This window comes from Mobula hypostoma, chromosome X2 (assembly GCF_963921235.1).
Source record: "Mobula hypostoma chromosome X2, sMobHyp1.1, whole genome shotgun sequence".
Classification (NCBI taxonomy): Eukaryota; Metazoa; Chordata; class Chondrichthyes; order Myliobatiformes; family Myliobatidae; genus Mobula; species Mobula hypostoma.
In genome coordinates, this window is record NC_086129.1 from 15,711,649 (window position 1) to 15,732,534 (window position 20,886).

Sequence of the window (20,886 nt, forward strand, 5' to 3'; positions counted from 1 at the left end):
ATTCCCAATCCTCCGGCTTCCCACTCATCTTTGCTATGTTATACTTCTTCCCTTTAATTTTTATGCTGTCCATTACTTTTCTTGTCAGCCATGGCCTCCCCTTACTCCCCTTAGGATCTTTCTTCCTCTTTGGAATGAAATGATCCTGCACCTTCTGCATTATTCCCAGAAACACTTGCCATTGCTTTTCCACTGTCATCCCTGCTAGGGTATTGTTCCATTGAACTTTGGCCAGCTCCTCCCTCATAGCACCATAGTTCCCTTTGTTCAATTGTAATACTGACACTTCCAAGTTTCCCTTCTCCCTCTCAAATTGTAGATTAAAACTTATCATATTATGGTCACTACCTCCTAATGGCTCCTTTACCTCAAAGTCCCTGATCAAATCCAATTCATTGCACAACACTGAAGCTAGAATTGCATTCTCTCTGGTAGGCTCCAGTACAAGCTGTTCTAAGAATCCATCTCGGAGGGACTCCACAAACTCCCTTTCTTGGGGTCCAGTACCAACCTGATTCCTCCAGTCCACCTGCATGTTGAAGTCCCCCATAACAACTGTAGTATTACCTTTGCGACATGTCAATTTTAACTCTTGATTCAACTTACACCCTACATCCAGACTACTGTTTGGGGGCCTGTTGATAACTCCCATTAGGGTCTTTCTACCCTTAGAATTTCTCAGTTCTATCCATACTGACTCCACGTCTCCTGATTCTATGTCCCCCCTCGCAAGGGACTGAATATCATTCCTCACCAACTCTGTCCTTTCGATAGGACGTATACCCTTGAATATTCATTTCCCAGGCCCTGTCCACTTGAGGCCATGAGAACACAAATTGTAGAGTCCTTGAAAGTTTTGGAATCAGTTTAGTGTTGAGGTGAGTGAAGTTATTCACTCTGGTTCAAGAGCCTGATGGTTGAAGGGTAATAACTGTTCCTGAACCTGGTGGTGTGGAACCCAAGGCTCTTATACCCCCTTCCTGATACTAGTAGTGAGAAAAGAGCACGGTTTGAATGGGGGGAGTTCTTGATGATGGATGCTGCTTTCCTGTGTCTGTGCTCCTTGTTGATGTGCTCAATGTACTTGTAGGGGTAAGGAGGGCTATGATCCCAGTGCAGGTCAATGAGAGTAAGCAGTTTAAATGGTTTTGGTGTGGACTAGATGGGCCAAAGGGTCTGTTTTTGTGCTATACTTTTCTATGACTCTAATGGTGAGGAGGGCTTTTTCTGTAATGATTGGGCTGCATCCACTGTTTTTTTGAAGGCTTTTCCATTCTTGGGCATTGATGTTTCCATACCCGGTCATGATGCAACCAGCCTGGATACTCTACAGAGTTTAGAGGGATATGAGCCAAATATTGGCAGATGAGATTAGCTTTGTTCCATGTGTGGAAAATGATGAAATTAGATCTGCAGGTATGTGTCCTTGAGAAACTCAACCACGTGAGGAAATTATAAGAGATCATTGTGATTGTTGGTGCCCCACTTCAATGACACTGGTGCTTCTTCAAGGCTATGCCCAAGGCTCCACTTTTACATTTGCTTCCTCTATGACCTTCCGTCCATTATTAGATCAGAGGCAGGCTTGCTGCAGATAATTGCACAATGCTCATTCAGCAACTCCTCAGCAAATACAAATTCAGCAGGTACGATTATAATGTTTAAAGAACACTTAGACAGTTACATAGATAGGAGACATTTAAAGAGAAATGGGCTAAATGGGATTAGCTGAGACAGGCACATTGGTTACTATGGATGAGTTGGGCTGAAGGGCCTGCTTCTGTGCTGTATAACATGATGACACTCTGAAATGAAGTGGCCATTGCCTGCTTGCTCCAAGACCCAAACAACATTTACATGAAAGATGTTTGTGTACAAATGCGAGGTACCGGCAAGCTCCAAGTTTAAGATCTAACAACCTAACTTTCATTGAAAATATCTCAAGTGGAAAAGGTAAATCCAGCTGTTACAAGAGCAGGTCAGAGACCGGGCATCCCATGGTAAAAGGGAGCCCACAGCCTCAGTCAACTACAAGGAACAATATTCCCCCCTTGTCTACTTGACTACAACTCCAGTATTCACTTGACATGATTCCAGACCAAGAAGCAGACTACTCTAACAGTAATGATTGAACCTGTGGCCTTTACCTCAATGAAGGGCAAGGGCGTCATGTTTCCATCTAAGTCGCACACACCATCCTGACTTGGAAATCAACTTGGAAAATGGATTCAGATTTAGTGCCTGAAGGAAACTGGATTCAGATTTAGTGTCTGCTGTGAAGAGAGTGTGCAGCATCCAGGTTAGTTGGTTAACTTTTCCAAGTGCCAACATAAATATGCCTTATGGTTTCTTTCTCTGTGTGTTTATTGTTACGTACCCTATAACTGGGTTGCCAAACCAGCAGAAATGGACCACTTTGTTGGAGTCTGGATTACTGGAACTAAGAAAGTTTTATTAAAGAAATAAGTAACACAGTACTCTAATAGTAAGGATATAAATGCAACAGGTTAGCAATGATAAAACACACATGTACACAGAACTAGGATAATAGGATCAGTCAAGCTCTATCGCAGTCTAGGGGTAAAATGATCAGTCTCAAGTGACGCAGAGTTCAGTTCAGTTCACAGTAATCGCTGTTGTGCCGTTGTGTGTGTGTGTGTGTGGGGGGGGAGAGAGAGAGAGAGAAAGAAAGAATAATGATATTCAAATCGGATTCAAACAGACCTTTGATATTCCTCGCAGTTAGCTTTCGGGCGAGCCCTTTGTAATGTTTTCTGAGGTCACCGACTGTGACCCCTCCGTATGATCGTTCTTTTGCGGTGAACCCGGCACCCAGGCAAGGGCGGACACACACATCAGGTTCCCGCCGATCGTACCTTTTCACCCTGTGCCTCGATGGTCGGTCCCGCAACCAGACCTCCAAAACTCCCACCAAGCACACCGCACTTCCAGGGTCTCGTTATCTCATGGTGTCGTGGTGTCCCTTGCCTTAGCGAACCTGTTCCTTTTATCCCCCTGCTGGGGTATTGCCTGTCCATCAAACTTCAAACAGTTCAGGTTCAAAGCAACCGGTCTGACAATACTCGGAACTGTGTCTCTTTTCGTTAATCTCTCTCGTCTCTCATATTAGCATTTTGAACGTTTCCCCATTGTCTCTCTTATTGGCATCAATCTTCTGATAACTTGGTCTTATGTCACATCATGCTTAAACAATATTGTAGCATTCAACACTAAAAGTATTAGGTTTATTTGAAACAACAAAAAGCACTCTGGTTCAATTTTTAAAAATCAAATTCCAAAGGAACTTTGGTTATTCTCAAATAGGCAATTTCTTCTCTGTGGTGGAAGAGTAAAATCAGTAATTGTACAGCTCGTGTATGCCTGTGCTACACAGTTCTATAAATTACAAACCAAAGGCAGAGCATTCTGCTCACTACTCCAATGCTGTCTACCCTGTCATTTTCAATTACACTCACCCATGCACTCCTTGGTCTTGTTTTCCTTCATCTAAGCAGTCAATATAATCAGGTATGCTGCATGCTTTTTGTTTCAGCTACTAGTCCTGGGAGTGAAGTTTATAGTCACAAATCTCCATGTGAAGGACTTTCTCCTGTCTGCATTATTGCACCTTCATTCCAATCTTCTCTAAAGTAAGAAAAATGCAGCCACTGATGGGATTGTACTACAGACTTCCCAAAAGCCACTGGCACATTGAGAAACAGACAGATGTAAAGCCAACAGGGTTGTTGTCATGGGTGACTCCAACTTCCCTAATGTAGACTGGGACCTCCTTAATACAAGAGGTTTAGATAAGGCAGAATGAGTTAGGTGCATCTAGGAGGGTTTCTTAAATCAGTATGTACATATTCCAATGAGGAAAAGAGTCACACTGGACCTGTGCTGGGTGGTAAGCCTGGCCAGGTAACTAAACTTTCAGTGAGAGCACATTGAAGAAACAGTGATCACAAGTTAAGTTTTAAGATAGCTATAGGTAAGTATGGACCTTGTGGGAGAGTATTAAATTGGAGGAGGGCAAATAACAGGAGTACAGGGCAGGACCTAGGGAGAGTTAATTAGGAGCAGCTGTTTTTAGACAAGTCATCGAGTTCGACCCATGGATGAGCTCTCCTTCCTGAGCGCAGCCCCAATTAATATTGCAACTCCCCACTGTTGTAGCGTGGATGATGTATCATCGTAGATAAGAAGCAGCTTCTTTATTCAACACAACAAGGTACAGCAGGCATCTTACGGATGGAGACGCTTTCCGCAGAAAGGACCGCTAGCTCAATATGGGCTCGATATTTATATGCTAAACACAAAGGCAATTGCTACTTAAAAAGTTACAGACAATGCATAGACAATGCTTCCTTTTGAAGCTACATACAAAATATCACACCATCCTTTCCTTCCGACGCCAACAAGTCTGGGTTAGTATCCACAGCCTTTAGGGTCTACTTGGCATTTTTCGTGCTAACATAGGAGACAATTAATATTTACAATGTATAGATAATACTGTCTTTGAAACAACGGCGCCAGAAGCACCTGGTATTCACACCTTTTTAGGAAGCCCATTGTGGTGGACCCAATCCCCAATACTTTGTCAAATAGAAGTCTGGTGGCCAAAGTCATTTAAGTGTAAACAAATCACCTATCCAAAAAAAAACTCATTCTAACAGTCCCTCCTCTTGGCCTTCCTGGACAAAAATTAAATTTGTATCAGGAAAGGGCAACCTAGGAGGATCTGCTCAAATAGGGCTACAAAAATGCCCTGTCTCGAAATTTCCCCCCAATTTTATGTACCTCGATATCTATCCTAGCATTACCTAATCGCTACCTACCAAATGTTAAGCAGAGAGGCTGTTCCAAGTCTTTAGAAATGTGGTTCCTTTGGTGTGCCTGCTCTTTCCCTACAGGCTGACTGCAGCTTAATTACATTCCTTTGTCTTCAGACCTTTATCCTCTGGTCGCTGAAACTCTCCTTCCAGGAGCTCCCACAGGCTCTCTCATTGATGTACAGGAAGGGGTTGGGGTGGCCTCTACATAAATGTCTGCAAGGACCTCTCCCCGGTGGCACCCCCTTCCAAACTGTCCGGTCGATCACTGGCCCAACTGCTGAAAAGGGCCAAGCTCCTCAGACTCGGGGTGCCTGCTTTCAGATGTCGAGAGCAGTCTGAAATGCCGTCAAAGTGGTGGAACTTGCCCTCTCTGCTTTAACTCAAAAATCCCTCCCCGTCTATTTCCTAATAAATGTCTATACTATGCTATAAAATTAATTGTCTACCTTCAGCAACCAGCCTTCTTTACAGAGTACCATCATCATCACACTTTAGCAGGCTATTCATGATTTTCCAACACGTTCTCAGTGTCTTCTGCCACGCTCTTGGCGTTTTCTGTCTTTGCGTTTTCTCCGGGTATGTTTTCATCAGCTGTGGTCAGGTCTGGCATGGCCAGCTGGTGTTCCTCTCTTAGGTTCTCTGTAATTACATGGTTACTGAGTACACTTGGTTCCCCACTCTGTCTGTGGGAGCAACAAGAGGGTGAGTTGTATGCTTTAACCTGAGTCCAGTGTTTCCACTGGCTGCCTCGCTGAGTCTGTACACAGACACACGTATCATTGGTTAAGAGTACTGTCTGTGGTCCTATCCACCTGGGGGCAAACCCGGCCTTTCTGGCAGCACCCTCACCATAACTTGGTCGCCGGGCTGTGGAAGGACTATCCCCTTTCCCTCTGGCTCTTTCTGATCAGTGATTTGCTGTTGTTGTTTCGCTCGGTCAAGGTGGGAAGGTGGGACCTGGACAGATTGGATGGGTTGCACCTGAACTCGAGGGGGAGCAATATCCTTGCAGGTAAGTTTGCTAGCATGGTTCGGGAGGGTTTAAACTAATTTGCGAGGGGGATGGGACCCAGAGCGATAGAGCAGTGAAAGAAGTGCATGGAGTAAAGCCAGATCTAACATACAGAGAGGCTTTGAGGAAAGAGAAGCAGAATAAACGGTGTAAAGACAGTAAGGTAGAAGGGCTGAAATGTGTGTACCTCAATGCAAGAAGCATCAGGAACAAAGGTGATGAACTGAGAGCTTGGGTACATACATGGAATTATGATGTAGTGGCCATTACAGAGACTTGGCTGGCACCAGGGCAGGAATGGATTCTCAATATTCTTGGATTTCAGTGCTTTAAAAGGGATAGAGAGGGCGGAAAAAGGGGAGGAGGGGTGGCATTACTGGTCAGGGATACTATTACAGCTACAGAAAGGGTGGGTAATGTAGCAGGAGCCTCTTTTGAGTCAATATGGGTGGAAGTCAGGAACAGGAAGGGAGCAGTTACTCTATTGGGGGTATTCTATAGGCCCCCTGGTAGCAGCAGAGATACAGAGGAGCAGATTGGGAGGCAGATTTTGGAAAGGTGCAAAAATAACAGGGTTGTTATCATGGGTGACTTTAACTTCCCTAATATTGATTGGCACCTGATTAGTTCCAAGGGTTCAGATGGGGCAGAGTTTGTTAAGTGTGTCCAGGACGGATTCCTGTCACAGTATGTGGACAGGCCGACCAGGGGGAATGCCAGACTAGATCTTGTACTAGGTAATGAACCGGGTCAGGTCACAGATCTCTCAGTGGGTGAGCATCTGGGGGACAGTGATCACCGCTCCCTGGCCTTTAGCATTATCAAGGAAAAGGATAGAATCAGAGAGGACAGGAAAATTTTTAATTGGGGAAAGGCAAATTATGAGGCTAAAAGGCTGGAACTTGCGGGTGTGAATTGGGATGATGCTTTTGCAGGGAAATGTACTATGGACATGTGGTCGATGTTTAGAGATCTCTTGCGGGATGTTAGGGATAAATTTGTCCCGGTGAGGAAGATAAAGAATGGTAGGGTGAAGGAACCATGGGTGACAAGTGAAGTGGAAAATCTAGTCAGGTGGAAGAAGGCAGCATACATGAGGTTTAGGAAGCAAGGATCAGATGGGTCTATTGAGGAATATAGGGAAGCAAGAAAGGAGCTTAAGAAGGGGCTGAGAAGAGCAAGAAGGGAGCATGAGAAGACCTTGGCGAGTAGGGTAAAGGAAAACCCCAAGGCATTCTTCAATTATGTGAAGAAAAAAAGGATGACAGGAGTGAAGGTAGGATCGATTAGAGATAAAGGTGGGAAGATGTGCCTGGAGGCTGTGGAAGTGAGCGAGGTCCTCAATGAATACTTCTCTTCGGTATTCACCAATGAGAGGGGACTTGATGATGGTGAGGACAATATGAGTGAGGTTGACGTTCTGGAGCATGTTGATATTAAGGGAGAGAAGGTGTTGGAGTTGTTAAAATACATTAGGACAGGTAAGTCCTCGGGGCCTGACGGAATATTCCCCAGGCTGCTCCACGAGGCGAGAGAAGAGATTGCTGAGCCTCTGGCTAGGATCTTTATGTCCTCGTTGTCCACGGGAATGGTAGCGGAGGATTGGAGGGAGGTGAATGTTGTCCCCTTGTTCAAAAAAGGTAGTAGGGATATCCTGGGTAATTATAGACCAGTGAGCCTTACGTCTGTGGTGGGAAAACTGTTGGAAAAGATTCTTAGGGATAGGATCTATAGGCATTTAGAGAATCATAGTCTGATCAGGGACAGTCAGCATGGCTTTGTGAAGGGGAGATCGTGTCTACCTGATAGAGTTCTTTGAGGAGGTGACCAGGCATATAGATGAGGGTAGTGCAGTGGATGTGATCTATATGGATTTTAGTAAGGCATTTGACAAGGTTCCACACAGTAGGCTTATTCAGAAAGTTAGAATGCATGGGATCCAGGGAAGTTTGGCCAGGTGGATTCAGAATTGGCTTGCCTGCAGAAGGCAGAGGGTGGTGGTGAGGGAGTACATTCAGATTGGAGGATTGTGACTAGTGGTGTCCCACAAGGATCTGTTCTGGGACCTCTACTTTTCATGATTTTTATTAACGACCTGGATGTAAGGGTAGAAGGGTGGGTTGGCAAATTTGCAGACGACACAAAGGTTGGTGGTGTTGTGGATAGTGTAGAGGATTGTCGAAGATTGCAGAGAGATATTGATAGGATGCAGAAGTGGGCTGAGTAGTGGCAGATGGAGTTCAACCCAGAGAAGTGTGTGGTGGTACACTTTGGAAGGGCAAACTCCAAGGCAGAGTACAAAGTAAATGGCAGGATACTTCGTATTGTGGAGGAGCAGAGGGATCTGGGGGTACATGTCCATAGATCCCTGAAAGTTGCCTCACAGGAAGATAGGGTAGTTAAGAAAGCTTATGAAGTGTTAGCTTTCATAAATAGAGAAGTTGAGGGATAGAGTTTAAGAGTCGCAAGGTAATGCTCTATAAAACTCTGGTGAGGCCACACTTGGAGTACTGTGTCCAGTTCTGGTCGCCTCACTATAGGAAGGATGTGGAAGCATTGGAAAGGGTACAGAGGAGATTTACCAGGATGCTGCCTGGTTTACAGAGTATGGATTATGATCAGAGATTAAGGGAGCTAGGGCTTTACTCTCTGGAAAGGAGGAGGATGAGCAGCGACATGATAGAGTTATACAAGATATTAAGAGGAATAGATAGAGTGGACAGCCAGCGCCTCTTCCCCAGGGCACCACTACTCAGTACAAGAGGACATGGCTTTAAGGTAAGGGGTGGGAAATTCAAGGGGGATATTAGAGGAAGGTTTTTCACTCAGAGAGTGGTTGGTGTGTGGAATGCACTGCCTGAGTCAGTGGTGGAGGCAGATACACTTGTGAAATTTAACAGATGACTAGACAGGTATATGGAAGAATTTAACGTGGGGGGTTATATGGGAGGCAGGGTTTAAGGGTTGGCACAACATTGTGGGCCGAAGGGCCTGTACTGTGCTGTACTATTCTGTGTTCTATGATAACTTTGAGGTCATTGTTGCAGCTTTCACCTTGTCTGCATTTTTTATAATTGTTCTGTTCATCAATGTAGCCAATTTCAAAGAGGCGCCAACATCAACCTGGCGCTCACCAACTTCCAAACACCATATCACTTGCAGTTTCATATCCACGCTTTTCCTGGACATCTTAAGTGTACTACCCTCACTGGAAGTTGCAGGCAGTTTTCCAGAGATTATGGGTGAAAAAATGGAATAAATTAGCGAGGGAGCAAGAACACTTACACACACAGGGAAGGCAAAGCATACTACGTAATTGGCTGAGTGGCTCAGAGCCTACATAAAACGCACTCATTGGCTGATTGAATGTTTACTGTCAGGAACCTTTAAGTGTTGTTTAGCATGGATTTTTGCTGTTTTTAAAAATTTCAATAAAGGCACAGACTAGAAGGGCTGAGATGGCTTGTTTCCATGCTGTAATTGTTATATGGTTATAACTGAACCACCGCATTGTAACGAATCAGTGCTTTGTGGGATCTAAGTGTATTAGATGTCACTGCAATCAACCTGGAAACAGTGAGAACAAGAGCAGTCGAATCATTAGAAGGGGTATCTTTGAATGTTATTCTAAGGAACAGTAATATACATAACAAATAGGGAGGAAGCATAGCTCTTTGATAACTTTGTAGGCAATAGGGACAAAATGCATTGCAGATGATTCCCTTAATATGACAGTTTAGGTCAAATGAAACATAATCAAGAGGGTTGGATTAGGGTAGTTTGATCAATTGCATCAAAAAATAGGCTCAGAAGCCTATTATTTGATATGCAGCCTCATTATCATAGACTTTATTTGCAATACCTCATCAACATTAGCTTTTTCACTGCCTTGCAAAATTGCTGTTCTGACTTTAGTGTCCTGTTAACTTTGGGCTGAAAACACCACTGTTCCAGTGCCCTTGAATGTATTTTGTATTGATGTATTTTTCACTGTTGAAAACATTTCTAGCTGGCACTAAGTTTACATTGCCAATATTTAATTTTTTACCTAATTTTATTTAATTTGTAACCTTCTTTAGCTTATTAAGGAATAAAGTAGCCCCAGTATTAACCGCAAATTTCAAAAGAACACGCAGACTCCAATGCCAAATAATTTTGCAGAGCTCAAAACTGAGGGACTACATTAACCAGCACCCAAAATATAATTTGTTCCAAATGCTGTACACTGTACCTGCCTATTCACCTCCTCCCTTACCTCCATTCAGGGTCCTAAACAGCCCTTCTAGGTGAATCTGTTGGCATCGTCTGTTGAATCCAGTGCTCCACATTAGTGAGACCTGACATAAGATAGAGGTCTGCTTTGTCGAGCACCTCCAAAAGCGGAATTTCCTAGTGGCCAACCATATGAATTCCTATCCTTCACTTCGAGCCATCCCCCTTCCTCTCCCACCTTTGTATTCCGGCACCTTCCCCCCTGCCTTTCTGGTCCCGAGGAAGAGTCTCGGCCCAAAATGTCGACTGTTTATTCAATTTTCCATAGATGCTGAGTTCCTCCAGCATTTTATATGCGCTGCTCCAAATCTATTTTATTTTCTGATATTTCGCATTAACCCCTACCTCATTACCAACACATCCACTCTATCTACTGCCTTTGCTCATCTGTTATCTGTGCCATTGCCCCCACACCCTTCAACCGACACTCCTCTCCCTGCCCACTTATTACGCAAGATACTCAGAATTACAGGCCACTGAAAGCCACAGAGGCCCAACACGGATGCTTTTGACCATTACCAGGCTGATTAAATACAGGGGTAAACCCACAGCTACAGCCAAAGCTGCAGCAGAGGGTCAGTGCTCAACAGCAGGACTGATACGTTGGCCTGAACGCCTGTCTATTTCCCACTTTGGCTGCTCACTCTTCTCCTCGCCTGCCTTTCCCTTTCTCTCATGGTCCACTCTCCACCCGAACAGATTCCCTCCCCCCACCTGACAACAGCTCACTTCTGTTGCTAGAAGACCTCTAGCACTGAATATCCCATCAGAAGTTAGTAAAAAAAAAATGCACAGGAAGCTTTTGGTTTCTAACATACAAAATGCCCTCTGTTTCAATGTTCAATCTTGTCTCACCATCAGCACATCCCCGCTTTCCTGCAGAGATAATACGAAGTGGAACTCTGGATTATGTTTTCCTCTCTCAACAGATATTAATTGCAGTGCACAAGCATGGAACAAGTAATCCAGCCAGACCAAACCGGCGGGAACCTGAAGATCAGCCAGCTGAGACAAGAACTCAAATCTCTGAAGCGCCAATTTAAGTTGGCCAAGGAGGAGGAGAAAACTGCCCTGTCAGACCTCACAGATATCATAAGGAGGAGGCTCATCACACTCAGGCGGGCTGAGTGGCACCGAAGGAAGGGTAAGAGAGGGCCCGAAACTGCAGTGCTTTCATTACCAATTCCTTCCGCTTCACCAAGAGGATACCAGGACAGAAGCCAAGCGGCCACCTCACTTCTTCTGTAGAGGAGATCAACCACAATCTCAGTATCCCTTTCAGTGACACCTCAAGAGAGCAGGACCTCGGCCTGTGTGAGGCACTGGTGACACCTGCAATACCAGTGACCCAATTCAACATCTCTGAGCCCACCCTGAAGGAGGTCAAACAAGCAGTCAAAGCAGCGAGAGAAAGTTCCGCCCCTGGCCCCAGTGGAGTGCCTTACAAAGTCTACAAGCAGTGGATACGAGAAGGGTCAACTGGCTCAGAACGAGATACGAGCAGAACTGGAGGAAGAAAGGTACAGCAAGATGGTCGGCATGTACAAACAAGGCGCCTGGACTAGATGGGAGCATGCGGAACCTCGCAAGCTCACCTGGACAGAGATCTGGATAGCCGAAACATTGTGCATCAAGTTTCTCATCAAATCAGTCTATGACGTTCTCCCAAGCCCGGCCAACCTGCACAGGTGGGGCCTAGCGAACACTCCAGCAAGTTAACTGCAAACATAAGGAAATATATAGATGCTGGAAATTCAAGCAACACACACAGAATGCTGGTGGAATGCAGCAGGCCAGACAGCATCCATAGGAAGAAGCACAGTCGAATTTTCGGGCCTGCTGCGTTCCACCAGCACCTTTTGAGCTGCCTAAATTGCTGCCTGAAGGCGTTGGGGGAAGGGCGATACCGCTAGCGCCATGACCAAGTCCTAAGGTCTATGGCAGACACAATCAGCACAGCGATTCAAGACAGCAAAAATCAGCACACTCCCAAACAGTCCATCACCTTTATTAGAGCAGGGGAGAAGGCTCAACATCGGCCTAGCTCCTCGGGAGGGCTTCTTGCCACTGCACGAGACGGGCAGCTCCAAGTCGACCTACGGAGGCTGCTCAAGTTCCCAGAGAACATCGCAGCCACTCCGCTCTGCCCAGACATGGTGTTAATATCGGAGCCTACAAAGCAAATGGTCATGCTGGAACTTAATGTCCCCTGGGAAGACCGGATTGAAGAGGCCAATGAGCACAAGAGGGCTAGATACACAGATCTTGTTACAGAATGCTGGAGCAATGGCTGGAGAGCTCGCTGTGAGCCAGTCGAAGTTGTGTGCTGGGGCTTTGCTGGCCATTCATTACAGTGGACTCTAAAGCTCCTGGGAGTTAAAGGACTGCAGTGCAGAAGAGCCACCAAGAACATTCTGGAAGCAGCAGAAAAGGCCTCGCGGTGGCTGTGGACCCAGAGAGGGATCTGTGGATTAGTGCGCCACTTGGACACAAGTCGGGGGCTGATCACCCCCGGCTGGGTCGCCTAGTCGAGTTTGTCTGATGATTGAAGTCCCGAAACACCCTATGACCCCAGGTTCATCGCTGAAGACATGTCCAAGTAGCACCAGAAGGTGAATTCTACAACTGTTCTTCTGCTGGCTCAGCACCATAATGAGAGTTACTAACATCCAATAGAGCAGCAACTTGATATTTGCTTGCAGCATACTTCTACAATACTTCTGTCCACACTTGCCAAGTTTTCTGAAGAAATAATTAAATAGAACAAGTAGGGTGCCTTCTCCTGGGCTAATACCAAGCAGTGATATAAGAGTGGGGTGGCAACCTACACAATGACAGAAATATGTTCTGTTGGTCAGAAGAAACTGCAGTCTGATCAAGGACAGGGGACACAGACAAGCCAGTTGTCTTTGTTTTCCCCTTTTTGTGGACTCTAAATTTACTCTTGCTCTTGGATAATCTAATCGGACCAATGGAATGTGGACACAGGAAGCTTCAGGTAATGATCTGCTAAACCTGAGACCATTCTCAAACAAGTAGCCATTTGTTATGTAAAGGGAGTGGACTCTGACCTGATCCTTGACTCTGGGACGATCTAATCAAAGCAATAAACCTGAGACCATTCTCAGAGGAGTACCTACTTAGAAATATAGAAAACCTACAGCACAATACAGGCCCTTCGGCCCACAATGCTGTGCCGAACATGGACTTACTTTAGAAATTACTTCAGGTTACCCATAGCCCTCTATTTTTCTCAGCTCCATGTACCTATCCAGGAGTCTCTTAAAGGAACCTATTGAATCTGGCACCACCACCACAGTTGCCCTCAGCCCATTCCATGCACTCACAACTCTCTGTGTAAAATACCACTCACCACTCTCCAACATCCCCTCTGTACCCATTTCCAAGCACCTTAAAACTGTGCCCTCTCGTGCTAGCCATTTCAGCCCTGGGAAAAAGCCTCTAACTATCCATACAATCAATGCCTCTCATCATCTTATACACCCCGATCAGGTCACCTCTCATCCTCCGCCGCTCCAAGGAGAAAACGCCGAGTTCATTCAACCTATTCTCATAAGTGAAGCACCTTCAATAACTCCAAAAGACTGAGGTTTGGTAAAATACTGCAAGGCTTTTATTCGCTGTACAATACGACCTCCACAGTGAGTGTCTGCCCCCCGGACTGAGGGGGAGGGGCAAGGCGAACACCTTTATACAGGATTCTGTGGGAGGAGCCACAGGGGCAGTCAGCAGAGGGGTGTGTCCAGACAGGTAACCGAGTTACAACATATATACATGGTTTATCACAATAAGGCATGCTCCCCGATCCTTGTAAATCTCCTCTGCACCCTTTCTAGTTTCCACATCCTTCCTGTAGTGAGGTGACCAGAACTGAGTACAGTACTCCAAGTGGGGTCTAACCAGGGTTCTATATAGCTGTAACATTACCTCTCGACTCTTAAACTCAGTCCCACAATTGATGAAGGCCAATGCACCGTATGCCTTAACCACACAATCAACCTGCATAGTACCTTTAAGTGTCCTATGGACATGGACCCCAAGATCCCTCTGATCCTCCACACTGTCAAAAGTCTTACCATTAATACTATATTCTGCCTCATATTTGACCTACCAAAATGAACCACCTCACACTTATCTGGGATGAACTCCATCTGCCACTTCTCAGCCCAGTTTTGTATCCTATCAATGTCCTGCTGTAACCTCTGACAGCCCTTCATACTATCAACACCCCCAACCTTTGTGTCATCAGCAAATTTACTAACCTATCCCTCCAGTTCCTCATCCAGGTCATTTATAAAAATCACAAAAAGGTCCCAGAACAGATCCCTGAGACACACCACTGGTCACCAACTTCCTTGCAGAATATGACCCGTCTACAACCACTCTTTGCCTTCTGTGGGCAAGCCAATTCTGGATCCACAAAGCAAGATCCCCTTGGATCCCATACCTCCTTACTTTCTCAATAAGCCATGTATGGGGTACCTTATCGAATGCCTTGCTGAAAACCATATACACTACATCTACTGCTCTACTTGTTCTGTAAAATGCCAGACCTGCAATCTGTAATCTCGTTAGACTCTGTCTGGATTGCCTCATTTAACTGGTTTGGACCAGTCAGAGTGTAAAGACACAAATACACAAGGCTGGGGTAGGCAGAGCTATGGAACAATGTTAGTTTGTAGCCCTGTACAATGACTAGTAAGAAGGTGACCCAGGTAGGTCAGGTGACCTTGAGCCAATGGGATGGAGATCCAATGGTTCAAATGATGAGGAACAGTATAAGAGTCAGGAGCTCCAAAAACATAGGAGCAATAATTCTCCAGCAGCCAGAGACCAAACATTGTGGATAAGGAGGACCCCACGGACACGTGGAGATCGGGATCACGAGGAACGCCTGGCCAATGTACACTCCTTTTCCGGGTAATACCTTTTCTCTTCGTTGCCTGTTCATGGAGTGTCAGGGGTTCTAGTAGGGAGTGCACAGGTGGATCAGGTATGAACCCATGTTCTTTTTAGTTGAAATAATAAGTTACTTGTCGATAAATACAGATTCTCTGTGCCTCACTGATCATTATTACAAGGGGTGAGATTCTTGTAACAGTTCTGTAATGGGGAAAAAGACAGGAAAGTTCCACATACAAGCTGTACATTCTGGAAAAGATAAAAAGAGTAACACATACTTTATCATGGAGACATTGATGCACACAGTCTATAATGGAGGATAACATGTTTTGTCTTGGAGACGATAAGGTCCATAATAGAATAAGAGAAATCCATGTAACATAATTTGGTGAAATGCTGAAGTTCTATAAATGTTGTCAATACCCATTGTCAAATGCACACTGCATTTTAAAGTGATCTTCTACTGCCATTCCAGGGTCAACCTCCAGTTTGTTTAGAGAGGAGGTGCAGGATAATCAAAATGGCTTCTTCTTCAGCCCAAATACTGCGATCACGAGGACAATTTCAGTACATGCTGGGAACACGCTGAAAAATAAGCAGACAGACCATGGAATATCAGAATATGAAGTTTCCACAGCTGAAAATGGGCATGCGTAAAAAGTTAGCAGAGTGAATGGTGCAATAATAACACCATGGGTTACGTGACAGTTGCTGGAAGAATTCCCTATAAAATGCGCCTAGTTGGAAGTTATTCCAGGGTGCACAGTATGTGTTTGGTTTCGACTACATTCACTGATGTCAGTTTTGGAATTATAGAGCAGTACAGAATTATACAGATGTATGGGTCTGCAGATTCTGAGATATGGAGCAAAAAACTAGTTGCTGGAAGTACTCAGTGGTCAGGCAGCATCTGTGGAGGCGAGGGGACGGTCAATGATTTAGGTCAAGATCCTGCATCAGGAGAGAAGAGAGTATAGTGGGAGGCAGTTGCTAACAAGCAATTGTGGATAGGAGAGTGTCCCTCTTCTATGGAAGGGGTAGTGTGATTAGTCAAGAAGAAAAAGGAAATGTATGTAAGGTTTAGGATGCTGCGATCAAACAGAGCCCTTGAGAGTTATACAGAAGTTACAAGAGAATTAGGAGAGCCAGGAGGGGCCATGAAAAGTCCTTGACAAGTAGGATGAAGGAGAATTCCAAGGTATACATCAGGAGCAAGAGGAAAACTAGGGAGAGGGTAGGACCTTGCAAGGATAATGGAGAGAACATGTACTTGGAGGTGGAAGATGTGGGTGATGTCCTAAATGTGTCAACATTACCCAGGGAGATGAATGTGGAGCATAATGAGATCAGGGTGGAGTGTGCTAGTTTGCTAGGTCATTTTGAGATAAAGATAGCGTTGGGCCTCTTGAAAAAAAATTAAGGTGAACAAGTCCCCAAGGCCCAGTGGGATACATCCAGGAAATTAAGAGAGATGAGATTGCTGAGATCTTGATCAAGATCTTTGTGTCCTCTCTTGCCACTGGTGAGATCCCAGAAGACTGGTGAATAGTTAATGGTACTCCAGCATTCAAAAACAGAAATAGGGAGAATCATGAAAACTAGAGACAGACGAGTCTCACGTCAATGGTAGGGAAGTTGTAGGGATAGAATTTATTGACATTTGGGAAAGCATAGCCTAATTTGGGACAGTCAGCACGGCTTTATATGGGGCAGATCGAGAGTCCTTTGAGGAGGTGACAAAGGTGATTGAGGAAAGCAGAGCTTTGAAGTTGCAGTAAGGTGTTAGACAATGGAGACTCATTCAGCTGATTAAGGTGCACGGGATCCACAGTAACCTGGCCATTTGGATTGAGAATTGGCTTGTACACAGAAGACAAAAGGTAGTGGCCAATGGTCTTGCTCTAGTTGAAGGAAGAATCCATAATAGGACCTCTGTTTGTGATATACGGCATATGAATAAGCTGGATGAAAATGCAAATGTGTGGGTTAGTAAGTCCACATATAATACATGGGTGACACTGTGGTTAGCATAGCAAGTTGCCAAATGATACAGCATGATACAGATCAGTTGCAGATATGGGCAGAAAAATAGCAGATGAGAGTTTAATCAGGCCATGTGGAAGATGTTGAAATTTAAGAGATCAAATATAAAGCTAATGGCAGAATCCCTAACAGGGTCAATGTAAAGAGGGATCTTGATGTCCAAATCTACACCTGACTGAAAGTGGCTGTTCATGGCTGATAAAGAAGGCATATGACATGTTTGCCTTTATTGGTCGAGTCACTGAGTTCAAGAGTCAGGACGTTCTACTAGAGCACTATATAACTCCAGTTAAGCCACACCAATTCTGGTCGCCCCATTATAGGAAGGATGAGAACGCTGTGGAGAGGATGCAGAAGAGGTTCACTAGGATACTTCCAGGATTAGAGAGAATGTACTATGAGGAGAGGCTGGACAAATTTGGGTTATTTTCTTTGAAGCATTTGAGGCTGAGGGGAAACCTAATAGAAGTCTGTAAGATTATGAGAGGCATAGACAGAGTGGAGAACTGGTATCTTCTCCTTAGAGGTAAAATCTATAATACCTGAAGGCATATGTTGAAGTGAGATGAGGCAAGTTCCAAGGAGATACGTGGCACAAGTTTTTCTCCACACAGACTGTGATGGGTGCCTGGAATGCACTGCTGTGCACGGTGGTGGAGGCAAAACAATACAGTTCTTATCCGCAAGTTTCGCATGCGCGAATTCAACCAACCGCGAATCGAGAAAACCCGGAAGTGCTCTTCCAGCACTTGATGTTCAAACATGTACAGACTTTTTTTTCTTGTCATTATTCCCTAAACAATGCAGTATAACAACTATTTTACATAACATTTACATTGTATTAGGTATTATAAGTAATCTACAACTGATTTAAAGTATACGGGAGGATGTGCGTAGGTTATCGGGATCGAAAAAAAAACGTAAGTTCTCTTACTAAGTAAGTCGGAACAGGTACATCCGGTATTATTTAGCGTCAGTTAGTCAAACGTTTGTCTTAGTATATAGTATATAACATTCCACATACTAACTGGGATTCCCATACTGTAAAAGGACGAGATGGGACAGTTTGTGAAGTGTGTTCAGGAAAGTTTCCTAATAAGTAGGTAGAAGTCCCACCCAGAGAGTGTGTGATACTTGATCTTCTATTAAGGCATGAAGGAGGGTGGATGACAGAAGTTTGTGCAGGGGAAAATTTTGCATCCAGTGATCATAATGCCATTAATTTCAAAGTAAATATAGAAAAAGATAGGTCTGGTCCACAGGCTGGAATTCTAAATTGGAGAAAGGCCAGTTTTGATGGTATCAGAAAGGATCTGGCAAGTGTGGATTGAAACTGGCTATTCTATGGCAAAGATGTACTTCGTAAGTGGGAGGCCTTCAAAAGTGAAATTTTGAGAGTACAAAGTTTGATGTGCTCGTCATAATAAAATGTAAAGGTAACAGGTTTAAGGAACCTTGGTTTTCAAGAGATAGTGAGGACCCGGATTATTGATTTACTTATTGAGATGCAGAGTGGAGTAGGCCCTTCTGGCACTTCAAGCCATGTCGCTCAGCAACCTACAAACTTAACGCTAGCCTAATTACATGACAATTAACAATGATCAACCTATTAAACTACCAACCCATACACCTTTGGACTGTGGGAGGAAACCAGAACACCTGGAGGAAACCCACGCAGTCATGGAGAGAACGTAAAAACTCCTTACAGGCAATGTCAGGAACTGATCCCGGGTCACCTGTACTGTAAAACGTTGTGCTAACCACTACACTACCGTGCTACCCCAAAGAAAAAAAAATAAGGTGCTATAAGAAGGTATGAGATTGTCCTAGCAGACAAGGTGAAGGAGAATCCCTAGGGATTCTACAGATATGTTAAGAGCAAAAGGATTGCAAGGGACAATATTGGTCCTCTGGAAGATCAGAATGGTAATCTATGCCTGGAACCAAAAGGGATAGGGGAGATCTTAAATCCATTTTTTTTGCATCTGTATTTACTCATGAAATGGACATAGAAGTGAGAAAAAGCAGCAGTGAGGTTATGGACCCTATACAGATTATAGAGGAGGAGGTATTTGCTGTCTTGAGGCAAATTAGGGTGGATAACTCCCCAGGGCCCATCAAGGTGTTCTCTTGGACCCTGTAGGGGGAAAGTGCAGAAATTGCAAGGGCCGAAGCAGAGATATTTAAATCATCCTTAGCGACAGTCTGAAGTACCGGAGGATTGGAGGATGACTAATGTGGCTCCGCTGTTTAAGAAAGGCTCTAAGAATACACCAGGAATTTATAGGCCGGTGAGCCTGACATCAGTAGTGGGACTGTTATTGAAAGGTATTCTAAGGGACCAGATAGATGAGTATCTGGATAGACAGGGGCTGATTAGGGATAGTCAGCATGGTTTTTGGAGAATGTTACCAGGAAAGTTGATGAAGGCAAGGCAGTGGATGTCCAGGACTTCAGCAAGGCCTTTGACAACGTCCTTTATGGGAGGCTGGACAAGAAGTTTCAGTTGCTCAGCATTCAAGATGAGGTAGTAAATCCGATTAAACATTGGCTTTGTGGGAGAAGCCAGAGACCGGTAGTAGATAGTTGCCTCTCTGACTGGAGGTCTGTGATTAGTGGGTCCGTTGTTGTTTGTCATCTATATCAACGATCTGGATGATAATATGGTTAACTGGATCAGCAAATTTGCGGATGACACCAAGACCGGGGGTGCAGTGGACAGTGAGGAAAGCTGTCACAACTTGCAGAGGGATCTGTCTCAGCTGGAACAATGGCAGATGGAATTTAATACAGACAAGTGTGAGGTAGGATCAGCCAGGGTAAATCTTACACAGTGAGAGAACGGTAGGGTACTGAGGAGTGAAGTAGAACAAAATGATCAGGGAATACAGATCCATAATTAATTGAAAGTGGCATCACAGGTAGATGGGCTCGTAAGGGAAACTTCTGGAACACTGGCCTTCATAAATCTAAGTACTGCATACAGGAGATGGGATGTTATGTTGAAGTTGTACAAGACATTGGTGAGGCCTAATTTGGAGCACTGCATGCAGTTTTAGTCATCTACCTACAGGAAAGACGTAAACAAGGTTGAAAGACTACAAAGGAAATTTACAAGGATGTTGCTGGGACTAGAGGACCCAAGTTATAAGCAAAGATCGAATAGGTTAGGACTTTATTCCTTGGAACGTAGAAGATTTGGGGGAGATTTGATTACAAAATTATGAGGGTATAGATAGGGTAAATGCAAGCAGGCTTTTCTACTGAGGTTGGGTGAGACTACAACTAAAGGTCATTGGTTAAGGCTCAAAGGTGAAATGTGGAGAAACCTCTTCAGAGGGTCGTGAGAGCGTGGAACGAGCTGCCAGTGCAAGTGGTGCATGCGAGCTTGATTTCAATGTTTAAGAGAAGTTTGGATAGGTACGTGGATGGAAGGGGTATGGAGAGCTATGCTCCAAGTGCAGGTCGACGGGACTAGGCAGTTTAAATGCTTCAACACAGACTAGATGAGCTGAAGGGCCTGTTCTGTGCTGTACCTTTCTGAACTATTTCTGAAGGGCAGAAATACCTGCAGAATCCAAAGATGTACCAGTAGGTCCAGCACTCCCATCTCTCAAAGACAAAGAACGACAGACAAACGGAACCACTGCAATGAGCTGTAACAGCTGCAGCACAGGTCAAGGAAGAATTGCAACACAGAACCAGTGGGACAGTTAGCAAAGACTTACATGCGTGCATGCACACACATTTGAACACACTAATATTCATATATACACACACACACCCCCCACACTGTTAATG

The 20,886-nt window shown here is 44.6% G+C and overlaps 1 long non-coding RNA gene across 2 annotated transcripts in view; it reads left to right on the forward strand.

Annotated features, from left to right (window-relative positions):
• Positions 1-11,145, forward strand: part of LOC134340750 (uncharacterized) — a 130,291-nt gene extending 119,146 nt beyond the window's left edge. For both annotated transcript variants that reach the window (XR_010016628.1, XR_010016629.1), the window contains one exon: positions 11,049-11,145. This is a non-coding gene — a long non-coding RNA (uncharacterized LOC134340750). The remainder of the gene's footprint in view (positions 1-11,048) is intronic.
• Positions 11,146-20,886: the final 9,741 nt, after the last annotated feature.